The sequence below is a fragment of the Haliaeetus albicilla genome, chromosome Z (genome assembly GCF_947461875.1).
Source record: "Haliaeetus albicilla chromosome Z, bHalAlb1.1, whole genome shotgun sequence".
Taxonomy (NCBI): Eukaryota; Metazoa; Chordata; class Aves; order Accipitriformes; family Accipitridae; genus Haliaeetus; species Haliaeetus albicilla.
Genome location: NC_091516.1, coordinates 12,947,410 through 12,973,105, shown reverse-complemented (window position 1 = coordinate 12,973,105; position 25,696 = coordinate 12,947,410). Strand labels below are relative to the sequence as shown.

At 40.8% G+C, this 25,696-nt stretch overlaps 1 protein-coding gene across 2 annotated transcripts in view; it reads right to left on the bottom strand.

Moving 5' to 3' along the window:
- Positions 1-25,635, bottom strand: part of LHFPL2 (LHFPL tetraspan subfamily member 2) — a 126,628-nt gene extending 100,993 nt beyond the window's left edge. The window contains exon 1 of one of the 2 annotated variants that reach the window (XM_069775957.1): positions 25,471-25,635. The gene's annotated coding sequence lies outside the window, so the exon portion shown is untranslated. Of the gene's footprint in view, positions 1-25,289; positions 25,309-25,470 lie in introns of those variants that run through there. The other variant, XM_069775959.1, reaches the window with a different exon arrangement.
- Between the last annotated feature and the right edge of the window lie 61 nt (positions 25,636-25,696).

The window sequence follows — 25,696 nt, the reverse complement described above, 5'->3', positions numbered from 1 at the left end:
TTTACTCTATTTTCAAACTATTGTTTTTGCAAAATAATGGTAAGTCTACATTGCTCAGGAATGTTTTTCATTTGCTTTTTTAACATCTGAAATCAGTTAAATCAGATAATAAAGCATTATACTATCTATTTTTTAAGCTAAGTATCCAGATGTGTCTCTAGAAGTTTATATTTAAATCAATATATTATGAAGGCTTTATTTCACAGCATAACTCAGTACACAGGATTTTCTTCAAAGCACTACATCAGATCAAGTTTGTTTTTATTTCACTATACCATAAGGGATCTCAAACAAAGCTAATTTAGCAGGGAAGGCCAAAAAAGACAAGAATTTTAATTGCTTTTGGGGGTTGGATATTTTGCTTTGTTTTATTGTGAAACAGCAGAAGTCATGCTGGAAAGAAAAGACTTAAAAATCAAATAGACCCTTGGTGACATGGCAAGTGCTCAGCTAAATGCCAAAACCAGAACCTGTAACAATGTAACAATATACAATGGAATGACAACGACAAAAGCTCCAAAAAGAGTATCTTTCCTTCTGTCCTGAAGGAGTTGTGTATTGCAGCCAGGAAGACACCTTTTTTTAAGAAATCAAATACACATGTTGGTATTTCAGCCTGGAAATAAGACATGGCAGGTATAAATAAAGCAGTCCCCCAGCTGCCACAGTTTATTATTAAAGAGTAATACATCTAGAGAAATTATTTGGATTTTCAGAATAATTTTCAGAATAATTTTCAGAAATTCTCAATTATACCCAGGTCTTCAAGAATGTATCATTTCATACAAGCAAAGTCTCCAAAAAAGCGTTCAAGCTTGTGAGAGGGAAGAACTCTAGGCCACAGGTTGCTGCCAAGGTAAGCACTAGTGGGGTCCATCTGGTCAGCTAAATGTGGCAATACTGCATTGATGTGTAGTTGACTGCGCTACAGGAGGGACTATCCCAAAACAAGCTCACCAGGGTAGAAAGCACAGCCAGCGATGCACTGGTGATCCTGACTGACACGAAAGCAGTGCTACAGCTCAGCCTATTTCAATCACCGGTAACTTTTTTCTTCCGTCAGGACATTTTCTAGAGTTCTCAAAGTGTAACACCTTAAGGGACTTCCATGTTCATGAGTACTGTACGGTGCACAGATCAGTCCAGATCTGTCCAGTCCAGTCATATGTCCAGTCTGACATATGAAAGCCATGGTTTTGTCAGATGACCTCTGTGCAAATATGCACAAGATACACATATAGCTAATCTTCTGACCAGCAAGTGAAATGGGTCCTGCAGCTGGTTTGGGGCAACTCCTAGCATCAATACAGGCTAGGGGATGAAGGGATTGAGAGCAGCCCTGTGGAGAAAGACTTGGGGGTACTGGAGGATGAAAAATTGGACAGGAGCTGGCAATATGTGCTCGCAGCCCAGAAAGCCAACCATATCGTGGGCTGCATGAAAAGAAGCGTGGCCCGCAGGCCGATGGAGGTGATTCTGCCCCTCTACTCCGCTCTGGTGAGACCCCACCTGCAGTACTGCGTCCAGCTCTGGGGTCCTCAGCACAGGAAAGACATGGACTTGTTGGAGTGGGTCCAGAAGAGGGCCACAAAAATGATCAGAGGGCTGGAACACCTCTCCTGTAAGGAAAGGCTGAGAGAGTTGGGGTTGTTCAGCCTGGAGAAGAGAAGGCTCCAGGCAGACCTTGTTGTGGCCTTTCAGTACTTAAAGGGGGCTTTTAAGAAAGATGGGGACAGACCTTTTACTAGTGCCTGTAGAGCGACAAGACAAGGGGTAATGGTTTTCAACTAAAAGAGGGTAGATTCAGACTAGATATAAGGAAGAGATATTTTATGATGACCGTGGTGAAATGCTGGAACAGCCTGCCCAGAGAGGTGGTAGATGCCCCATCCCTGGAAACATTCACGGTCAGGTTGGATGGGGCTCTGAGCAACCTGATCTAGTTGAAGATGTCCCTGCTCATTGCACGGGGGTTGGACTAGATGACCTTTAAAGGTCCCTTCCAACCCAAACCATTCTATGATTCTGTGATTCTATGAAATAGATTCATACCTTACAGAGCCAGAAAGGAAGGACTGCTATGTAACTCAAGCCATATGACTTCCCTGAAATAATTCAGTGTTGAATTACAGTTTATTTTTCAGGGCGAAAAAAGTGCAATCTTGATTCTAGAATTGCCAATAACTTTCTTAGTGACACCAGAAACCAAATAAATACACTATAGGGCATAGTTCTCAGTCCATTATAGACTTCTCTGGCTCTTCTCTGGTCACAATCAACACCATCTTTGATTCATGGACATTAGCAGGGTATTCCAGTAGCAGTTGTACCAGTGCTAAATACATCATATAACCTCTACTTCTAGGTAGAGCACCTAATTTTTAATACCCAGGAATCACACTAGTCCTTTCCAAGCATACTGCTACGTTGAGAACTCATGTTGAGCTGATAATCTGCTGTGACCCTCTATTGAGACTTGCCACATTTCACACAGGACATGCCCATGGGAGTTATTAATATTTCCTATCAGGATGGCTTTGACTTCAGAATTGCCATTAACCAGATTCAGCTTACCAACCCATCCACATCACTGTCTGCTTCTGTTATTTGTTGTTCCACTAATTGCTGTATGTCATTGGCAGGGAAAGGAATGATTTTTCCATTACTGGTGTATTTTAAACTCGCATGGAATGCTCTTTTTACGTTGCAGCTAAAACAAGAATTAATTCAAAAAATTAATTAGAACTGTCCTAATGCCTCCACTGCCCAGGAAGTCAGGCTGCCTGACCACAGGGGTCCTTTCAGGCCTTGCAAGCTCTGGTTTTGTGACTTCAGAGGTTGGCAGGGGTAACGTAATTTTTGGTTTATGTCACCAATAAAAAGATCAGTGAAGAGCCAGCAGCTTATCTGCAAACCCAGCTAAACAATGACAACGCCATATTTACAGTTACCTGAGGCACCTGTCATTTAGCCAGGTCAAAGCTGATCCTTTGATTTTGCTTTATTCTACTTCATGAACAAAAATGGGTGTTGAAAGGTTAAATACTTGACCTAAGCCTATTACATCTTTATCCATCAACTGAACTTGTCACTTCATGTAAAAACGTTATCAAGTTCATTCTATCAGATACATTTTCCACAAATCCATACCAGTTAGCATTCGTTTTACACACTTCTTCCAGAACCTATTAATTCAATCCCATCACAGCACAATGTCCTACCCTAAAGCCTGGCTTTTCTGGCATTTCCATCCAGTCTACCCAGTACCTTTTCCCTGGAGGAGGCAGAGTGCAGTTTTCAGGTAGCACCCACTGCTTGAGGAGCAAAATATTGCTGCCTACCACAACGTGATGCAGAGGGTCAGGATGAAGCTGCTGGTGATGGGAGCCAGTGACTATTTCTGGTGTACAACTGCCCACCACCATCAATCTGCTCTTACCTCCTCAGGCAGCAACAGCTATCCAACTGTTCAGGGCTGACAGCACAGTCCACCTGCCCATCTGTACATCCAGCTGTCTTCCTAACCTCTCCTCCCCAGCAGCCCATAACAAAACCCAGATCCAGCCCACAAGTCTGTGTTGTACAACATTAAGTCACCACATGTAATCTAATAAACTAGAGACAAAATGCTTATGTCATATTCTAGTCCCTGAAACTTCTCCAGAAGTTAAAAAAATAAACCCAAAACAAACAAACAATAAACCAAAACCAAACAAAAACCCAAAACAAACAAACAAAAAACCAAAAAAAAACCACAAAAAAAACCCCAAAAACTGGGGGGAGAGAGGTGATGAGGATGGGGATGTAAATAGCATTAACAGAGCAGAGAACTCACTGCTCGGCTTTTCCAAACTTTCTGGATGCACTTTCTTTAGCCCTGGTGATTTTAAAGAATGCTGTTTAATGGCTGGTGTCACTGGACTGGAATCCGTTTTGTTATAAACCTGTGAAAAGAGCTACAGTGTCTCTTCCAAATACTGAACAACACTAATAAAATCCCTGCTGGTTTTGCCCTCTCATTTACAGTTATACCATTCCTATTGAGTAAAGCACTAACTGTAATGCTGCAGTTTGGTTTGCTCCTCACAGAATAAACTCAACAGCCCTGAACAGAGTGATAAGGACAATCACACCCATGGGGCAGAGTTTTGGCTTCTTTTAAACAAAATTTGTAGCTGGTTCCTATTCAGTGTGCAAAGACTAAAGTCACCTGTGAGGTGAAACAGGAGATGACCAAGTTCTGAGAACACTGATTATTATCCCACCCTAATAAAACACAAAGGATTGATATAAAAAACAAACTGTTATTTTTGTATATTTGGAACCTAATACAGATATACTGTGTGTCCTAGAAATGAACAGACATCCAGAGTTTAACAGGTGGCACTGGGAAGCATTCTGAGTTGTATGTCACGGTGGGCAAAGAGATACTCTGTGTATCTCTTAAAACTAGAAATCTACTGTATAGCTGTGTTCAACAGCTAGAGACCAGACTTTAGGACCAAGAGGCCCTCTGGAAATTCTGTGCTCTCAAATAATTTACAAAGAAAGTGCCTGGATGTTCGTCCAGAATTTTATGACAACTGAAAATGGGCATGGGGCAGTTGCTGCTGAAAAAGGGCTTTAACAGTGACTACATCAGCTGTGCTGGATTGGGGTTTTTAATTAAATTTCCAGCTTACATTTTGCATGTCTGCACAGGCAGAACTAATTACTTCTCATCTATGTGATCCTAAGTATATACATCATGTATAATCTTGATGGGTGGAAGCCATATATTTCAATTAATTTCCTTTTACCCTGCATAATACCTCCATAAACTTAAGTCAGATCTCTACTGGCACTGCAACACTATCACTGCCAAATGGGTAATCTGTCTTTCAACACTCTTAAGAAAAGTAATTTTCTTTCATTTTAGATCAACAGATATGTATAAACTTAAAATATACAAATTTAGAACTTTAAAAATACAAATATATAGCTAAAGGCTGTCTATAGCTATTCCTAGTCATTAAAATTTCCAGCATCAGTTCCTGTTATAATTGATGCTGATATTTTCCCATAAAGTTAGTAAGCAGAGTTTTATAAACAAATGAAAGATTACATCTCTTAAATGCCAGTCAGCTTCTAAGACAACTTTAAAAAGACCCCAAACTCTCATCAACATGAACTCAACACTGTGTAATGGCCTTAAAAAGAGATGCTCCAGACAACATTAATCAGTAATCACTCCTGAAGAGAAAGAGAAGTAGATGCAATGCTCATAGCATTATTTAACATACTCTGGCTCCTTTTTTGTTTTTTAAATCCCCAAATGGAAACTGTGTCATGTCACACTAACAACTACAGCTCTCCTGAAAGCACCTGAAAGTATATCATAGACAATTCATGCTGTAACTGCTCTCCAGGCTTACCATGTTTAAGAATTGGAATTCTCATCTTCAATGTTATATCAAATAAATAAATAAAACTTGGCTCCTGTAAGTGATTGAAAATTTATTTTACAACCCAATTTTACAGAGGAATATTCCTATTTGCCAAGTACTCAGAAAACCTAACTTCAACTAGGTCAGTATGATCAATTCCAGCCCCTTCTGAGCAAAATCAAACATTTCCCGAGCTGTGTCTAGCAGTTACTTTCAAAGGCAGGGCAGCTCCACAAAAATAGCTTAAAGCAACAGACAAAAGATGAGCATTAGCTTTTCCCTTGGCATTCTGAGATTAAAAGCCAATACAACATAAGCAACATGACTCCCAGCGTCAATATGGATGTGGCCATTAAATGTTTGGAGGCTTTTGTGCCCTGTTCGTTTGGTACTAGATGACCACCTCCCTGTACTGGACCCCCTCTCCAAAGCTGCTGATATGCAGTCTCCGAACTTTCTTCTTCTATCAAAGTCTGACCAACCATAAAAAAAAGGGTAACAACACTGTGATGTATCCACAAGAGGTACCGATGTAAGCATGACAACTGCTTGCTCACCGATCCATTCCTAAAGGCAAATTTGTATTTCAGGATAGGAAAAGAATAAAATTTCAAGAGTTCTTCATCGGGTATGGGAGACTAATGAGACCTGTATGTCAAAAGCTAACCAAAAGCGCCAGAAAATGGGAGCATATGCCCAGAGTACATGAATGTACACTACACACGTGAAAAGCACATGGAAAAAATACGTCAGCGTACACAGCACATAGGTCAGTGTGTGCTTCCTGGATAACAGCAATAGATCTCTTAAGTCAATAACACCTCTCTCCTTTCACTATTATCTGCACTCATTTCTTTCTCAAATGCTCAATATAAGTTTTATTAATTGACTAAAGGAATAATAAATACAGGCTCTGAGAAAGTGTCAGGGGTAGGAGATAAAATAATTCAAGGTACTAAAGTGAACATGCACTCTTTTTAAGCAAGTATCTTCATCTCAGCTGAAACAAGACAGACAGGCTCCCTTTAACAGTCATGTTATAATACAAAAATTGATACTTGAAATTTTATCCAGAAACTGACACCACACAACCAAGACAGCTCAAATTTCTGCTGCCCTGTTCCTGTCAAATGGAAGGAAACTCCAATTTCAGATCTAATTTTGCATCTTCAACTGTTTAAAGGAGAAAACAAAGACACTATTGGAGCCTGTTCTAGAATAAAAACAAATCAATTCTTAAAAATTTACAGAAGTTGTTTTAAATGACCATGTTAAAAAAAGATTCCCTAGCTATAAATGAAAGATCAGCTGATACTGTACATGTTTTACTAATCACACAACAACATCTCTTGGTTATGTTTCAGAATACTGAGGTTTCTTGGAAGCACTTTTCCTCAATAGCAGCCATGCCAGAATATGGACAGTTGACGATTTCGTTGCTTCTTTAGAAGTCAATTGACTCAAACCATTCACACATTTAAAAAGGCTAGTAAGTCAACAATGTGATGAAAAAACAACTGTAAAAAGGGATAAGCTAACTTTGTCTTTAGGAACTAATTTTGTTCATCTTTTGGTAACATTCATCTTTCTAAAGTATCAACTGTAAATGCACAAACTAAAAATAAAAGCAGACAGAATCACAGAAAGCTATCTAAAATTGTGAAGTATGCAAGTGCCTCAGAACTTCAAAATTTGCATTTACCATAGATAATTAATTTAATAAACCACACTTCCTGGCAGTGTGCCACAACCCACTTCTTCAGGAAACACCAGAAGAATGTATGACTACAATGTGGTTGGTCCATGAGTTATCTTAAAAGTACATTGTGAGCAGTATTTATTAATTCATAAAAGGGAATTTAGTCATAAGGTTTTGGAAGAGGAATAGATATAGCTCAGCTGTTCCTCTTGTTCAAAAAAATATGCATTAACATTTCCCCATTTTTTAAAGCAGAGGTCATATTTGCTTGTTTTGTTTGATGTAGTTCCTTGTCTGTTGGTTACATTTAAAGTTTCCACTGAATGGTTTTATGAACCACCTCTTCACATCATCACACACGAAAGACTGGGGACTTTTCTACCAGCTGTACCATGCCTATCCAAAATATACAAGCCCCCAGTATTTGTCCATGCTTTTAAGATAATAGTACTTCAAATGAGTTTGATCTAAGAAAAAGGAATTGCATGGCTATGTCTGGTGGACGTTCGATGAAACGGAGTGTCCACCCTTTTGGTTACTGCAAGACATACAGCAAGTCATAAATAACTGTATGTATATATATGACATATTCAGTCATAAATAACTATATGTATATACACTCAAATCAAATCAAAAAGTATGGAAAAGACCTCTATCATCAAGTCCAATCATCAACCCAACACCACCATGCCCACTAAAACATGTCCTGAAGTGCCACGTCTACATGTTTTTTGAACACCTGCAGGGATGGTGACTCCACCACTTCCCTGGGCAGCCTGTTCCAATACCTGACAAACCCTGCAGTAAAGAAATTTTTTCTACCATTCATTCTAAACCTCCCCTGCCACAACTTGAGGCCATTTGCTCTTGTCCTGTCACTAGTTACTTGACAGAAGAGACCAGCACTACCTCACTACAACCTCCTTTCAGGTAGCAGTAGAGAGCAACAAGGTCTCCCCTCAGCCTCCTTTTCTCCAGGCTAAACGACCCCAGTTCCCTCAGCTGCTCCTCACAGGACTTGTTCTCTAGACCCTTCACCAACTTTGTTGCCCTTCTCTGGACACGCTCCAGCACCTCAATGTCTTTTCCTGTAGTGAGGGGCCCAAAACTGAACACATCACTCAAGGTGCAGCTTCACCAGTGCCATACAATCAAAATGTATAAATCCCAGTTAACGTAACAAGTAGTGCATGATCTCTGGCTTCATGATCGGCACGTGTCCTCTGATCACATGGCCACACATCTACAGTGGACAAGTACCCAGTCCTGCTGCCTGGTGGGACCGTAGAGTCCTCATGAGTGAGGAAGACAGGTTGCAATTCATCCAGCTCAGTGCCCTTGCTCTGCTTATGACTGACAGGCCTCAAGAAAGAGAGGAGATGGGAATGACAGGCAAAACCACATTATTACAGAAAACAAGAAAGAAAATCATAAAAGGGGAAAAATAACAGAAAACATGCCAGTTTAAATGCATGAAATGGAAAAGTTCCCCAGAGACGGAGAGTGAAAGGGTTAACTACAAACCTACACATCCAAGTATTGCAGTGACCCTCCAGGTTCTGTATATTAAGGTCAATATTCAACAAATGTTTCCATCACGACTTCTAACACAAGTTCAAGAACTAGTGAACTTTAGCACTAATGAAGCTAAAGTTCATTTAAAACCAAAACAAAACAAACCCCCACAAACTGTTCTTAGAAACTGGAGATAGGGAACAGACAGTCTGCTCAGTCTAGATCAATGCAAGACTGCTCTTCACAGCATTGCTTTCTGAACAAAGCATCCTATTTAATTTTATCATATCTGACTAATGCAATTTTTGGTATTTGACAGGAAACAGTTCCAGAGAAAATTATTTCAATACACAAAGTAACACTGACACACAGCCCATATTTTCTCCATTTCATCCTATTACCACCTTGCTTCTTTGACCTCATTTCACCACTGCTTAACAAAGCCATTAAAAGTAGCTTTGTTTTCCTCATAAATCATCCCACCAACCCTTTGATCTTTTTGACGCCTTCTTCTTAATTCCTTTGATTCTGTCAACATCTTTTCATAACAGGTACCTTAAACTGCCTCCAATTTAAATAAATTTAAATGTACTCCAGGACAGAGAGGCATGTTATAAAACAGGGAAGAAACAGTTTTTCTTCCCCCTCTTTCTTGGTCCGTAGAATATTCTTGCACACAACTGAAACTGAGCTTTTTTCATTACTATCTCAAACTTAGATCTTATGTATTTTCCCATTTCTTTAAATATTAACAGTTTTTAGGTTTCTCAGACCCATTTGCTTTTTAGTTTAAACTGCACAGCTGCATAGTATTAAATAACATTTTTCAAGATAAAACTCAATATCATTTTTTTCTGCTGATATTTAAATTTGGAGGCTTGATGCTGAATGAGGGATGATACTATGATGCCTATCTCTGCCAGTATTTTCTTAATAGATTCCTGTCAAGAGAAATCATATATTAGTTCTGCACAAGAGCAAATTGTGAGTTCTAAAAAATTATTTATGAAATCATATCAATTATGGTCAAATAATATATTTTTCACATGTCCAATCAAACAAAATTAAGACTGTATGTGTACGTAAGACTCAAAATACATCTCAAAAATTAACTATGTAACAAACAATCATATTATTATAAGCATTAAATATAATAAAAACTGCAACACACAGCCAGTTGCTTTTATAATATTTTCCAGACAGTGCATGTGTTTAAAAATTTAACTGTTCACGTATTTAAATAACTATCTACCTTGTGCTGGAACAAACCAATGTGTAGGTGGTGAGTCTTCCAGCTGAGGTGAGCAAAAACATTAGTACACAGACAAATCAGTGAAAGAGAGCCAAAACAACTGCCCTCTAAAGGCAGAAATTCATTTAAGCATATGAAAAAACCATAATCATTAGGGAAACTAGTTTATCTTCTGTTTCTGAAAGGATATAATAAATAACAGACACAACTACAGTGTGGGCCACGTCCAGGAAATCTGTGAGGTCTCTTGGACCACACACTCCCTCCAGAAAGTCACATGTAGTAATGATGAGGAAACTAACGCACTCAGGGCAATGCTCAGATCACTTACATATGGCTAGAGAAGTAGACAGAGACATTCACAAAATGGTTACCAGCAGCCCAAGAACTACTACTGTTGCCAGACTGAACACCGGCTATCCCAGTGGCATTTAAGGATACAGGAATAGCTACAGGCCTCTGCACACTCTTGCACTCCCAAATAATTCCAACACGACAGCAGAATCAAATTCATTTTTAGACAAAGTCTTCCGTTGACCGCTTCATTTAGTTTTTTAAACTTCAAGATGCAAAAGCTTTCAGAACTGCAGAGCTCTCTGAGCCACAGTGGGCAACCACAGAAGTGGGTACGGATCGTCTTGTGCCAGCCTACAAGTTACAAACATCCAAACTTCCAGGCAAAAGGAAACAAAAAACCAACTACTTCGCGATCACATTAAATTACAGAAGGAATATGAAATTTTTCATTCAACAGTTGCTTCTCCTCCAACTGGCTGACAGGTAAAGAATGTCTGCCCTTTTTAAAAACCAAACATACCCTATCTTCAAAACAAGATAGATTAAATAGGAGCCATTCAAAAAATTGGCTCTCATCAGAGCCATAATCCAGGGGGAGGGACCAACTACTGAATCATTTATTCCACTGTGAGAGCATGCGAACTTCATAGAAAAAAGGAAAAAAAAAGAAAAAAAAAGATTAAGCTTCTGCTGCATAGACAGGTTTAGGCTCATATAGCCATATATAGTAATTTTCCCCTTTAAATCTTTATCTCAGTTAAATGAAAACACACACACACAAAACAAAACAAAACAAAAAATAAAGTAGGCATGGAAAAAGTTAAGATTCAGAGCTTAAAATGTGGATCAGCCTCTATTCACTAAGGACAATACTGAGCTGCAATTCTCGTTCCTCTCTTGGTTCATAAACAAAGACTATTACCACATCACTCAACCATTAATGAAGTAACAGCATGCACATGTTTAAAAAAAAAAAAAAAAGAAACATTTAATTTGAACTAGTTCAAATTCAGAGCTCCTAGAACAGGTAACTCATTGAGGATCAAATAATTGAGAATTATAATGCAAAACCAGAATGGTAGTGTACAGCAAAGAGACTTTAGGAAGTTGCCAGTTGCAAACAGCAGACAGAACCCATATGTGGACATATTTATTATTTTTTAAATAGGACACTAGTTTCACTGCAACACCAGCAGACAGACTATTTCTATCATATGGTAATGAGATAAACACAGATTAAGAGGTACGCTGTTTGCTTCTCACAAGCGAAATCGAGATGCCCATGGCAATCCAAAGACAGCAGAGTGCTCCCTGCCCCGAGCAAGGAAGCTCACAGAAAGCTGTTGGGAAGACAGGAGAGCTCTGCAGGCTTTGCCAGGAGGCACCCAGATTTCAGAGTCCATCTGTTGAGCCCTTGCATCCACCCTTGCACCGTCACTTAGACCTTCTGCCTGCTCCTCTCTTCACAAGGACAATGCCCTGCGCACACTGCCCTTCTAGAATGCAGGGATCTTCTAGAAGTCTGTGAATATGAAGCCAGTGCTTATTTGTAACTATTTCACATAATGTTTTTAGCTGTTCTTATCCACTGCAGTTCCTTTAGAAAAAACATGCTTGACCGTACCTGCTTCCTCTCTGAATAAGGAGATACATAATGGTGTTCTGAGCTTCTGAGGCTTTGCAGGAAATCACAGGAAACTAACATTAAAAGAAAACACTGCTTTCTGAAAAAGAAATGGGAAATAAGCTTTATATTTCTGAGAATTTGACTGAGGAGGGGCACATATGGTCTAAGTCGGTCCACAAAAAATGAGTATCGGATAATTTTGTTTCCCCCTGGATTGCAAACTGCTTCACCATGCTACTCAGTGGGACTGTAATTGCCCATTCTTCATTTATCAGACCAACATCTTCCTGAAATGGGCCATAATATCTAGTATTTTACAAGATAATATGGAGTATATAACGTGTGGTTGCAAAGATGGCTACACATATACTGCTCCCCTCAGCTGATGAATGCTGTCTCAGCCCAAATGGACAGACACAGGTCTGATGCACTGGATTTTAACTAACCAGTGCTTATAAATAACCTTTCACATTATCAGATACAGAAAAACACAAGTGAGTAATGACAACATTGATTTTGATCAGTCTTTGTCTTTGTTCAGTCTTTCCAGTAGAGGAAAGTACATTGGAAAGAGACATATTAGTTTTCCAAATTATCTGCCTTGTTTGATCCAAATCTGAACTCTTCATCCTCACCAAAAAAAAAATTGTACTCAATAGAAAAATATATTCTACTTAGTCACAAGAGCAAACATGAATGGAAAGTGAAGCAATAAACATCAATGCCTGCAAAAGTAGACTGTCCCTTGACAGAGAACTCTATGGCCATAGACAAGGATTCAGAATGAAAAACTTCAAATGGAAGATTTGTTAATTGGTTATTAAATTCTTTTTTATAACAGCATTAGAACTTCTTGTGCATTTGAGACAATTTCTGACATCTGTAGGAATCATAATACAGAATGAAGAATAAAATAGTGTCTGGCAAGTTTGACAGATGATTTATTATTATCAAATTAATTAATTATTATTATTGCCACACTCAAAATTTTAACCATGATTATTGCAGGAGGAAAGGATGGTAGTAAAGGCTTCTTTGGATTACCATTTAATTAATGATCTCCCATCCATAATCTAATGTCCAAAAGAGTGTTTAACAGTTTTCTCCTAAAAAGTATGGTCTGGTGTCCTGGTTTTGGCTGGAGTATATGAATTTTCTTTCTAGTAGCTGGTATAGTGTTATGTTTTGGATTTCATATGAGCATAATGTTGATAACACACTGATGTTTTTAGTTGTTGCTAAGTAGTGTTTTCAGTTTCTCATGCCCAGCCAGCAAGAAGGCTGGAGGGGCACAAGAAGTTGGGAGGGGACACAGCCAGGGCACCTGACCCAAACTGCCCAAAGGGGTATTCCAGACCATGGGACATCATGTCTAGTACATAAACTGGGGGCAGATGGCCAAGGTAGGCGGATCACTGCTTGGGAACTAACTGGGCATCAGTCGGTGAGTGGCGAGTAACTGCATTGAGCATCACTTGTTTTGTATATTCTAATTCTATTATCATCATCATTTTCCTCCTTTCTGTCCTATTAAACTGTCTTTATCTCAACCCATGAGTTTTACTTTTTTTCAATTCTCTCGGAGTGACTGAGCAGCTGCATGGTGCTTAGTGGCCAGTGGGGTTAAACCACAACATCTGGTTACATAAAAACTTAGAAGAAGAATCACTATCATAGGTACTACATCTGAGGTCAATGATCAATCAATTGATTGATTGATAACTAGGTACAAGGCCATTTTTATTTTCTTTCTTTTGCAGTCTAACTCAATAGCAAAAGGTGAAATGGAGAAAAACCATTAAAAAGATTTTCTTTGGATTGTTTTCACAGATTGTATCTAAACTATGAGCACCTTGGATGTATTCCCTGATCCTCTGGCAAAGAACCTTGCACTATTCTTCTGCTAAAAGGCAGACTGTTAGACATCTAAACAGTAGCTTCATGTTACCTGACCTATTTCTCAGTATAATCAGTTAAGGACATAGCTGAACCTTCCCCTGTCCATACAGGTGAGGTGCTTTAGTCCAACAGAAGAGCTGCACAACTTTCCTATCTAAACAGAAAACTTATCTTCCTTTATCAATTCCAAAATACCCAGCTGTGATGCTCTTGACTATGATTAATTGCATTTGGCACAGCTTTAACAAACCTTCAGAGAAGAGAATTGTATTTGCTATATGCAAATACATCATCAGTTCAAACAGTTGCAGGTATCAGATGATGATATTTGAACATGAGAATACTTCTGTGTTTCCCTACAGTTTATTCTTAAGGTAGTCACAAAACAACTTTGCCATAGTAACATTAATTAACATTCATTCAGTGTGCAGAGATCAAAGTAGCTACTATATACAAACATCCCAACAATAACAAAACAGCACTCACAGTTATTTACAACAAACTTCAATAGTCTCACCTACACAAACCGAAATGCTGCCTTTCCTTCCCCATCTCCAAACCCACATACTTCAGTAAAGCCCACTTCAGTATATGAAGTAAACTATACAGAGTTTCTGTATGATCAGTCTACTTCAGCAGCAGGCATGGGAACAGACTACAAAGGCTCCGGAACAAATTTCCCAATACCTGCATGATCCTTGCGTCTTTAACCCAGCCTCCACTACAGCAGCACCAGGTAACCTGGGAACTCAGCCACTGGTAACACAGAACGGTCTAATACCTGGTACAAAAAAATCCTCTGTGGCAGTAAAATCACTGCACAGGCTTTCCACCTCCAGGCAAATTTACTTTCCCTCATGCCTCAGACCACAGAGAAAAGGAGGATAAAATTGTTTATTTGGTGTTACAAGAATAGAGGAAACATTTAGGTGGCAAGACATGAAGATGCCTGCAGATAGAGTCTGGAGTGAAAGACATTGTTAATTTAACCCCCACAGCCACTTCAGAAAACTCAGCAAAATTGTGTTAAATATATTAATACATGACAGAAAAGTAAAGAATGCATGTGCAACACATGGCTGTGTCTTCATTAATGCCAGATTACCATCTGGTACACTACCATCTGGTATGATCACCATGCAATACAAATTTACCCCCGAGCAGGTGCAGACACAATCACATTTCTGTCGAGTTTGCCAGAGCACAGGATGCTGCATTCATACGGAGGACGAACAATACCTGGTCTGGCATTGCCAGAGTCATAGAGAGATAAACAATATTTGATAGAGCAGAAAACCTACTAGTACAAGGTTAACATTAAAATTGGGGCTGATGAGGTATGTTTACATGAGATGTTTGCATAGTGTGGTTATGGGTTTTTGATCTGCTGGCGAGTGCCCTAAAGACGTACCATTGAATCAACACTCTAAATCAATCCAGTAAATCAGTGTTTGTAGAATAGTAACACAGCATCCTCCTCCCTCTATACTGTTCTATCCCCATCCGAGATCTAAGAGCTTTCAGTCTTTTCTCTAACTCTGCAGGGAATCTCACATACTTTGTGTTCATGTCAGCAGTTAAAACATATCTACAGTAGAAGAGAGAAGGGTAGAGAAACTAAAAACTTCCACATTAAATACAATTTCACACATGCATAGGAGAAAATAAATGAGAAAAAACAAGTTAGGATTACAGACAGAGCTGCTTAGATTGCCTAAATGAGACAATATGTATTATCTCATCTGGCAGTTTAGCATGACTGAAATGAAACATAATTTGTAGTTGACGCCAACTGGCAGGAGACAGACAAATGTTCATGGTTAATTTTTGTGTTTTGTTAAAAATATACTTCTGTCTTAAATTATAAGGAAAATGAATAGTAGGCTTTCGATCTGCAAAGTACAAGATTTGCAGATGCTACCCTGAGCTTTTAACTCACAGAAAAACGTGTCTTGAGTTTTTACAATTTAAGAAGACAAATCTAAAATTATGCCAGTTCTAGTCTTCTACCCAGTACCCCCGTCTCCAAAAGCAGCCAAAAGCAGATGTCTGGGGAAGAGGATAAGAATAGTGTAAGCGTTTAGTCATACTTTCCCCAAATACTCTCCAGCCTCCAATAATTTGCAGCTCAGGGACTTTCAAAGCCAGAGGTCATGCTTATGTATTTAATAATCCCCTACAGACTTTTTCTTCCATTCATTTCGACCAGTCTCCCTTTGAATCAGTACAAGTTTTCAGTATCCACCACATCCTGTGGAGTTACACAACTTAATGATATGTGCATGAAACAAAAGCACTCTTTTTGCTTTTTTGAACCCAACACCTGCTAGTTTCATTTCCATGCTCTTTAGTTCTTGTACTCGGAGAGACAACAAACAATTGATCCTTATCACCCTTGCCACGCTGTTCATGTTTTTATAAAACCATCACCGCATCCTCAGTTGTCTCTTTTCCTCACCAGCTTAACTGTTCTTTGTATGGAAGGTATTATGCATCTCTGATTGTCCTTGAAGTGAACAGAAAAAGCAAAATATGCACTTAGTCTTTCCACTATGGTTTTATCTTCCCTCAATGTTCTTTTTATTCCCCAATAATCTGTTGGCCTTACAGACTCTCTGTAGCAGACTTCCTGCTCCTCGTCTTATTTCTCCAATTCTTTTCTAACTTGCCTTCTTATGGACATGTAATTCTGCCAGAGTTTGATCCTTCTGTTTTCCTCTTTCACACACAACTTGTACTTTTTTGACTACAGCGACTACCCCTGAAAGCGCATTTTTCAACAGGCTTTGATTATACAATGAACTAGCATCAATATTACATAAATAGACAAGGATGGAGGCCAACAGTTTCTTGTGGAAATATTTACCTCCATCACCTGTAAATTAACGGAAAGACTTGAGTAGAAAGGAGGTTTCCCTCTGAGCATTACAATCACCATGAATTGCTTTCCCCAGTCCACAGGACTACCAGGAGTCTGGTGAATTTTTCTTTCCACAGATCCTTCAATACACATGGCTAATTTAAATCACCTGCACTACAAGGAAAATACTTTGTCTTAAAATTTCTCTCCTCTACATTTCCTTCCCTGAAAATAATCATTACAAGCAGAGAAAGGAGACTTAGTTAAAAATTTCTTCCCTTTTTTTAGGTAAGATTCCCAAAGAATATTTGTTTCAGTATTTTCAGGATCTGTATGATGTGATAAAGTAAGCTATTCTATTACCAGACCATGTTCATCTAGAAAAAGTAGCATGTTCATTGCAGGAAAAGATGAGAATTCAAAATGATGAACCAGAGGAATGACCTGAAAAAACAATGTCATCTTCAGCAAGAACATGTGCAAGATGCTACAGTTAGGCAAAATAACCAGCTATAAAACAACCATTAAAAACAATGTCTTAGAACATGTGTCCTTGGATAAGGATCTGGTGGATCACTGCCTGACCATGAAAAAGAGTCACAGTGCTGCAAAAGAGACACACATCATGACAGTAAGTATAAAGAGGATCCCATTCCATTTTATTCAAAATCATTACAACCTCAAGTGGAATACAGTCTTGGACAGAACAAAATAGATGTGAAATAATGGACAATAACCCAAAGAAAAGCAACTGACATAACTGATGTACAGAAAAGAGCACCTGTGAAGTCAAGGAATTGAGCTTAAAGAAATAGCAGGCTATGACAGTTAAGAAGAAACACAATAAAGGTCTTTGTAAGCAGAAAAACAATTATTTGCTTTGTCCAAGACAGATGCAGGATGAACAGTTATGGTGTTAAACTGCAACAAGAAAGGTGTGAATTGGATAACATGAAAAGAAAATTTTCTCATAGCATGATGATGTAAGGGAGACTGTTGTGTTCCTTAGAACAAGGCACTGATGACAGACACAGATCATCCTAACCTGAGGCAGATGAATGGACTAGATGACTTCATAAGGCCTCTTCCAGTTTTGTCTTTTTATGATCTTTTCCTTGGGACCTGAGGCAAACAAATTCTTTTCAGCGATTTAACAGAAAGAAAAAAAAAAGGGGGGGGGGGGGGGGGGGGGCGGGGTTGTACCGGGCTGCCTTGGAAAAAAATGAGGTTACAAACAACCTGCTCACGCATCAACTATTCATTCAGACCCTTTCCCTGCCCAACTACAAGAAGCCTGTAGAAAGAAAGGAAGACTAGCAGCCAAGAGCTGGAGAAATTGTGCTGAAAGCGTGGACTTCTCTGACCTTCCCCAGACATTCTTTAAATGTGGCTTGGAAGCAGATGCGTAATATGCAGAGTACAGTGCATAGATGCATGTGCAACACTCCTGATGCACGCTGAAAGCAACAGATTGCACATCTACTGTGCAAAGCATGCAATGTGCAACTGAAAAACTAGGTAAACTCTGCTGATATGGGCTGGTCAAGCACCAGTGAATTAGAACATTCCTAAGGCTCTGTTTTAGACTGAACTCTTACTCTTTCATGTTAATACATCCCATTCTTGCACTGAGCAAGCTCAGGAAAGGCTGGCTATTTCTGTACTCCAAATTTGGCTGCAATGAAAGGCAAGCTCTAATTCAAGCTGTCAGGGCTGTCATGGAATGTGGTCTGGGTCACTTAGATATAAAGATTGGTTGAAGGTAATTACACTGATTTTATGCAGTCATGATCATGACTAATGACTGAGTAAACATGTATGCGCAATACAAACCTCATGCACATTTCTGCAAACTGGATACCTCTGCTAAATTATCTAGCATCTCAGCAGAGCTATCAGCTGGGCAGTCTGTAGAAAATCTTGCACGCCAGCTGTCATGTACTATGTCTATTAGTAGCTTAAAGAAAACCTAAAACAGAGAGAAAAATGAGATCTTTGTTAACTCTTGAAAGGTAAACCATACCAGAGCAACACTGTCCTGAGAAAAATCGATGCAGAGAGAGACACAACATTGCGTGAAACTTTCTATTGACCATAAAACTATAATTTCATTATCCTGCCAAACTTGGCCCACCACTTAATGTTGAACTCCTAAGTTAAAACAATCTTCTAAAAGCACAGAAACTGATGCCTTGAACAAAGGCAGGAGAATAAAAATTTTACTGTATCGCTGTACTAAAAAACTTTTACTTGCTTGAAAACTTCAAAATTTTGGTATGTACTAATTAGATAAGAAAAACTTTGAGCTTTGTCATTGGTATGTGTTGGAGGCACCAAGAGACAGGAGACCTCAGGCCTGATGTGCATCAACAGACAAGAAGCCTTGGGCCTTGATGATAAGCTTTGAGTTCTGCTGAGTTTTTGTAATTAAAAATTGCCAAGGCCAGTTAACTAGGAGAAAGAGATGACCCGCACTGTGCGTGACCAAAGGGTGGACACTATGTAAATGAGAATATGAATATGTATGACTGGCATAACATAAATTTCTGCTTGTTGTAGGTAACGGTGCGCACAATAGGCGGAGAGATCCCCCGTGCACCCAGCACTGCAATAAAGAATGCCTTCTTTCTAAAACTCCAAAATCAAGTCTTAAGAGAGTTTCCTTGACCAGCTTTTTTGGTAACAAAACAAATCAATAAATATGACTTAATTTAATATTAACATATGTGCAACTAATCTCAACATGTGAAAGCTATAAAAGAATACATTACCATATTTAGACTAGAACTCATACTTGAAATTTTCTTGTAAACTTTAAAATATTCAGACTTGCCTGTGCAGAATGATGCTCAGGTTTTATCAGGTCTCTGTTCTAAAACAGAGTTACAATTGCTAAAATTGTCACGATGACCACATATACTTACTGCCTTATTTTGTGAAATAAGTGAGTTCCATAGAAGGCTAAGAGAGCTATAGTATTTGCATGAGATACCCTCCACCATTTGTATTACAAGCACAACTCAATACGTACTATTCATCAGTACTACATAGGTGTGCAGAAAGATGCTGCCATTCTTTGCAAACAAGGAATTCACTTCAGAAATTCTGTACAAATCTTGCTTTAATAAACTCCAGACATCTGACAAACTACTCTTATCTGCAGCACCTTCTCTTTTACAGGTACTTTACTGCAGGAACAGTGACTATATTTATTGCACTGCATATATATCACTTATTTAAGGAAAAAAAACCCACCACCCCTATATATATGAAAATATTTTTTTGTTACAGCTTTCCCTCCACAAAATTACTGTTTGCACAGAACATATCAAAGCAATACACACACATGCTAAGAGACAAAACAAGAGTACATAACCATTAAAATAAAGTTTCTCTCAAATGCATTTGCCAGCGTATTAAAACTGGTGCATTAGCACCATCACATGCTTTAGTGATGAGGTCAGGTTTTGACAAATGAAAGTTCAATGAAAACTCTGAAAAACCTGTTTACAGTGATCCCAGACATAAGCCTTGCAAGCTGCAATTCACTGACCTATGTAAACTGATTTGGCTTTCAGATAATCTCCCGGTGAATACTATTGCAAAATCTATAAACACAGATGGCACCAACTGGCAACCTGTCTGCAATCTCAACACAAGATCAAACACAGAGACTGAATTTATCCTCCCACATCACAGGTGATCCTTCCCAAACAAGTTTAAGGGATTGTGCCCAGAAGCTGAACCAAGAAAGTTCTGTCCCAACTACCCAAAGTCTCAGCCAACCCAAGAAGCAGCACTGCTTGAACAAAGCTGGTTTAAAAACTGTACAGCTCTTAATAAACCAATGCAGCATTCAGTTCAAACCAGGCCCAGGTTATAATTGCTACAATTATCATGTTGACCATTTCTATTAGCAGTAAAATTACAAGATTTTTTCCTAGAGCACTGTAACAGAAGAATCTACTTGGGATTAAAAAGAATCCTGCAAGATGAAAAGGCCAACAACCTACAGTCAAACTTTAAAATAAATTGTACTATTAAAGCCTATTATATAATTTTATCTACAAAACTTACTCATCTGGAACAGAGTGACAGCATTAATACTGTTATTGGTGAATTGTCATAAACGATGCATGAGAATACATACAATGTATGCAATGTCAGGTGTTAGCAAATATGAAGGTCAATTAGTGAACTCTAAAGCTAATTCAAACCCAAGATATTTTCACCAGTAAGTTGTTAGATACTATGTATAAAACACGAATCTAACAACTCCACAGTCTTTAAGTTAGTAAGACAGTATTAAGACAAAGTATTTTGAAATGGAGCATTGACACCAATGACAAAGGAGGCTGTACAGCTGCCTCAGCAATATTGCTTCATTAATCCTTTCTAAGCACTAGAAGCCGTATAAAGGTAAAAATGAAAAGATCTGAAAATCAGCTTAAAGTAAGGCTTCCTTATGTGTCTGGGTTCATGTATTATAGTTCTCTCAGTGGCTGCAACACAATATGACACCTTCTCCAAGACATGTTTTCCCTCTTTCTATAGTATTTCATTTTCATGGTTTATCATTTAGTTTCCATGCTTTCACCATGGGCCTCAAAGAAACCCTCAAAGAAAACCCCAACCAACAACATTTAAACCAATATAAATAATAAATGTTTTAAGGAATAAATATCACTGTAGCACTCTGTTCATGCACCTACAGCTAAAACATTCTGCATTCTCCTTTGAAGAGCTCATATCTAACTTTACTATACAGCTCCAAGCTGAAAAAGATAGTATGATTATAAGGGCCAGAAGACAAGGGAAACTGGAGAAATTAATCTTTAGCAACAGACTGTGATTTTTTTGGTTTTTTCTTTTTAATTACATATACTGAATCAGAATTTGGATCCTACTGGTTGTGTGACCAGCACAACAGTCTCTAAAAGTCTTCTGCTGTGATTTATTTGTGCTCAGTCATGGAAAAGGTAAGTGCCCAATTGCTACATGTATTCCCTGAGTTCAGAATTTCAGATATATTCCTGATCCACTCACATAGATCGGGCACATTTGCAGTCATTTGCTTGCTTTTGCAGTAAATTAATAATTTAATTTTTTTTTCATTGTGGATTTTGTTTTCTTTGGAATTACCTTCCACAAAATTACCTTCTAGGAAAATACTTCTAGGAAGATTGATTATTCTCTAATTAACTGGGGTTGAAATGCTTATCCGTGGTTTATGCTTGACTTCTTAAAGTCTAAACATAGGGAGAAACAAAGGTAATTAAAAAAATTTAAGACCTCAGATCAGCAGTAAAAAAATTTCCAAAATGCATTAACTAGTTTCAATAATATAACATGAAAATGACTGAAACTATTTCCTTTACTTAGAAGATTGTTTAAAAATAAAATAATAGAACTGTTGTTTACACAGCTTTCAGAGTATCTGACCATACCTCCCCAGCAATTTTAAAAGACAAGTGATAACAACACTAGTTTTTTATCTGGGCTCTACAAGGCCCTCCATTCAGCTTAATTCCAATTAATTTGTATGTAGGATGATGAATGTGGAAGAACACAGCCTTTTAGTTCCACATTTCCAGGGCAGATTTTAGGCACCATGACCCAGGAGAATCCTGTCAATTTTTGTGAAAGCAGGAAAACCAGAAGGGAGCAATAATCTAAGCAAAAGTCTCTGGCATCATTTTAACAGACTTGTCAGCTATAATCACATCAGCAATTGTCTCCGCATCAAAGAAAGAGCTCTGAGAGCCAGCAACACCTTCCAGCCGCTGACCACCTTTGCCCTTGTTCCCACGTGAGTTCAAAATGTTGACACCCCAAATGATTTATCCCCTAGGCAGAAAGCAGAGAAATGGGAACTGTTGTGGGGGAGGGGAGGCACCGAAAACAGAGAGGAAAGCGGCAAATGGGAAGACACAGAAAGCCACTGTTCATGGGGAAGGAAGGAATGGGGATACAAAACGGCTTCTGTCATTGCCAAAAGCCACCAGCAGTTCAGAAGTTGATCTTTCCTCTCCTCCCTGCAGGCTGGATGGCATGGAGGGTCAGCCAAGAAGAGGAGCTGTGTAAGCTTGTGCCTGTGCACGAATGCACACGTGTGCATAGGAAGTGAGGACAGTTAGGGACAGCAGAGCAGCCATCCTCACCCCCCCTCCGAGCATCACCAAACAGCTCTGGGACTGTTGCCTGGTGAGGGGCAAGCCCAGCTGCTTCGGTACGGACTATTCCTATGTGAAGAAACTCTTTTCTTTTCCTCTTCTAACGAATTGGCTTTAAGATGCTGAGGGTGAAATTCCTAGAAACTGGTTGTTGCCTACAGTGGATAACCAGGAATCTTACATCAGCTAGGAGCTGCCATCCTGTGTTCAACACATGCCCTCGTCACAACCACCGTTTCTCTTCTACCGGGAAGCCATCCAACTGGTACTGAATGTCTAACAAAGGAGAAGCTTCTGGAAATACAAATTTTGATGAATAATAATTGTGGTTTTCACATCACTCAGAAAAATAATGAATCCTCCTTTTCATGTAATTATTATTTTAACAGTAATGTCTACACCATATGCAAAACAAAACATTGGATTTCTTGCCTGGTGCCAGCTATATGGTCACCTGCAGCCCAACCAGGTTCTGCTGACACAATAGCATATAGCACTTAATATGTCATTGTCCTACTGTATTACAGAACATCACAAGCGATTTTCACAGCTACAGGCTAGAACATGAAAAAGGATCACGGCAATTACTGGCTTCCTTTCAGTCTTTGCCGGCAGTATTCCTGATCCAAACTTACCAGCCCAGCACAATCAAGAGTGACTTAGAAGATGTGGAGGAATATGCTTTGATTAAATAGGTAAACAAAAGGACTATAACATTCTTATATAGAAATGCTGTGTCCAGTCCCAGCGACTTATACTCTTAAAAGCAAATGGCACACTAGTGCTACTTGCCTGACATGCGGGTACATCATCACACAAGCATTTCCCAGAATGCTTAATAAAAACAGATGATTAACTAAAAAAAAAAAGATAAAGTGGGCAATTTCCTACATGCTGATTAAACCTACTTCATGACCCAGACAGAGGAAATCTGTGAAGAAAGCAGTAATGTGATTAAGCCTGGAGTGGCTGTAACTAGCATTTGCAATGAAAGTTGAGGAATGGTCCCATGAAACTGTGTCTCAGATAAAACCTTCTCATTTAACAACTGCCCTGACAGAGCAGGCTGATGGTCTGTCTATATCCTGCATCTAACAATGGGTGGACATGGAGAAAATACTCAAGAAAGTACCAGAGATTAATTTGGATTCTATTTTTGTAGCATGCTTTATTCAGAAAAATGAACTGGAACATTGATTTTAGTGTCACTGACACTTTCTAATAAGCCACTCTTTGTGCACAGCATATATTTAGGCCTCAATGACTTACAGCTCTATAAGGTTTCTGTGACCAGAGCAAGCCCCCCAAAAAACAACGGGGCTCCTTGCACATGTGAGCTTCCGCAGCCAGAACCCTCCCACTGCAGGACTGGGACCGAGCAGACATTTTCATTAAGGTATCTATAATGGTGCCTAGGGATGTTTCCCTGAGAAAGCCAAACCTTTTCATTAACATATATAATATTTTCTTCTAGATGAGGTCAGCTAGAGCTTTTAAATTGTTTTCAGTTATTCCTAATAACACACCTCTCATCAGGATGCACACACTCGCAGCGTCTCATCTGCTTACTTCTGGCTTGCTGTAAACTTAACTGCGATGGAGCAACCCAGCCGGCTCTGCCACCAGGTACTGGCAGCGCGCGCACTTGCACGGACACAGCACTGCCAGCCCGTGTTGTTTTACTTGACGTTGCTCCAACGCACCCGCAACTTCTGAATTATGGGATCCAATCTCAGCGGTGTGTTACCAAGTTCCTTTGGAGCGACGCCTAAACGACCAACAAACCTTCGCTAGTAACGTGTGCCATCTACTTCTTGCCCTTTCCCGAAGGGCCCTAAGAAACAAAATACCCTCACTCCCCACACCCCCAAGACCCGAGCCCCGAAAGGCGAGGGGAAGGAAGAACACGGCGGAGGCTGGCAGGCGCCAAGGTGAGCTCTGAACCCTCGCTGCCCCAGGCAGCTCGCCGAGCAGACGAGCGGCCCCCGCCCGTCCCCCCACAGAGGAGGCCGCAGGTGCCGTGGCCGGTGGGTGCAGGCCTGGCTGGGGGCAGCCCGGCTCCCGCTCCTGCACGAAGCCGCCGAGGGACTCCCCCCGGCGGGCGGCACCCCCGCCGTTCCGCCCGCCTCGGGTGCCCCCGTCCCCGCCCCGCTCCTTGCGGCGCTTCCCGCAGAAACGGAACAGGAGGGAGGGCGGCGGGGGCTGCCGCCCTCCCCGCGGCGACCGACACCCCGACGGCAACCGCGGCCGCTCGGTGCTGCGTACGTGTGCGCGGGGCACCCCGTCCCGCCGCCGCCGCCGCCGCCGCCGCCGCCGCCCCTCGCCCGCTGCCCGGCGGCGGGAGCCGCGTCCTGCCGGGGCTGGCTGCTCGGCGGCACCTCCGCGCCGGAGGGAGGGCAGGAGGGAGGAAGGCAGCCCGGCGGCTCCGGGCGCCTCGCCGCCCCGCGGGGAAGGGGCGAGCGGGTGCCCTCCCGCCCCGCCGCTTCCCCGGCGGACGCCGCGCGGCTCTCGCCGGCGCCACAGCCCCATCCCCGCCGTTACCTCGGCGCCGTGCCCCGTCCCCGCCGCGGCGGTTTCCCGGCCCGTCCTGAAGTCCTGAGGCTACAGCCCCGGTCCGAGGGGAGCTGCAGCCCGGCCGCCGCAAGAGCAATGAATGGAAACGCGCCCAGCCGTCCCCGTCCCCCCTGTCCCCCTCACAACTTCAGCGGCGGCCCCGCCTCACCTCGGCCGGGCAGCAGCAGCAGCAGCAGCAGCAGCAGCGGCGGCAGCTCCTCCGCGCTGGGGCTCCGCTCCCGCCGCCTCCGGCCCGCGCCCCGCCGGGCTCGCCCTCCCCCCACTCCCGCCTCGACCATGCACCGAGGGAGGAGGAACTGGATCCCGGCGAGCGCCGACCCGGCCGCCCCCAGCCGGAGGGAGGGAGCCGCGGCGAGGGGCGGGGAGGGACGGGA